The following is a 1,426-nucleotide window of genomic DNA, read 5'->3' as shown; positions in this document are numbered from 1 at the left end:
AACGTCCTGGGCTTCTTTGTGGCGAGAGAGCCATTGAGCAATGGGTGTTTTGTTTTGCAGATGACAAGATTCTCAACACTGAAGAGTTGAAATGATGAATGGAAGAGCTTTGACCAGCTCCCACCCCTGCACAGGGAGGTTGCTGATTTGAGCTTCTGTGTTTGGCAAATTTGTTCTTTACAACTTTCAGCTCTTCTGCACTTTCCCTCAGCTCCAACAGGCTCAGGCCCCAAGTCCCAGAAATCCTCATCTCTTCCAGTTTTAGGGCCATACAGGTCTAGCAGGGTGCACGCCACGTACGTGGCTACAGCCGTGGGGAAAGCTGTTTTTTGTTGTTTCTTTGAGAACAGGGTCTCAGGCTGGGTGCAGTGGCTCATGCCTCTAACCCCAGCACTTTGGGAGGCTGAGATGGGTGGATTGCTTGAGCTCAGGAGTTCAAGGCCAGCCTGGGCAACATGGCAAAACCCTGTCTCTACAAAAAATACAAAAATTTGCCTGGTGTGATGGTGCACGCCTGTAGTCCTAGCTACTTGGCAGGCTGAGGTGGGAGGATGGCTTGAGCCCAGGAGGTGGAGGCCGTAGTGAGCTGAGATCATGCTACTGCACTCCAGTTTGGGCAACTCAGTGAGACCCTCTCTCAAAAAGAGAAAAAAAGAGTCAGTGCGGTGGCTCAAGCTCGTAAGCCCCGCGCTTTGGGAGACTGAGGCAGGTGGATCACGAGGTCAGGAGTTCGAGACTAGCCTGGCCAACATGGTGAAACCACATCTTTACTAAAAATACAAAAAATTAGCCCGGCATGGCAGTGTGCGCCTGCACTCCCAGCTACTCAGGAGGCTGAGGCAGGAGAATTGCTTGAACCAGGGAGGCGGAGGCTGCAGTGAGCCAAGATCGCGACACTGCACTCCAGCCTGGGTGGCAGAGCAAGACTCCATCTCAAAAAGAAAAAGAAAAAAGAAAAAACCCGGGGTTTCACTCTGTCACTCAGGCTGGAGTGCAAGTGGCTATTTGCAGGCACAATCCCGTTACTGATCAGCATGGGAACGTTTACCTGTCTCGTTTCCCACCTGGGCCTGTTCACCTTGGGCAACCTGGTGGGGGTCACCATATTGATGCTGAAATTAGTGTGAACACCTGACGGCCGGAATTCCTGGGCTCAGGTCATCCTCCTGCCTCAGCCTCCCAAGTAGCTGAGACTATAGGCATGTGCCATTGTGCACAGCAGAAAGCTGTTTTCTAACCCAGGAGTCGGCCAAGTATGGGGCACGGGCCGGAGGACGATTTTTGTAAGTAAGGTTTTATTGGAGCTGGCCAGGCTCGTTCATATTGTCTGTGGCTGCTTTCACGCCAGAGCTGAGTAGCTGCCACAAAGACCATCTAGCCTACACATTAGAAAATATTTATTTATTTATTGGTGTGGGTTTTTTTG

Source organism: Aotus nancymaae, unplaced genomic scaffold (assembly GCF_030222135.1).
Source record: "Aotus nancymaae isolate 86718 unplaced genomic scaffold, 86718_ANA_hifiasm-v0.15.2.pri h1tg000089l, whole genome shotgun sequence".
Taxonomy (NCBI): Eukaryota; Metazoa; Chordata; class Mammalia; order Primates; family Aotidae; genus Aotus; species Aotus nancymaae.
Note: the sequence above shows the minus strand (reverse complement) of the source record.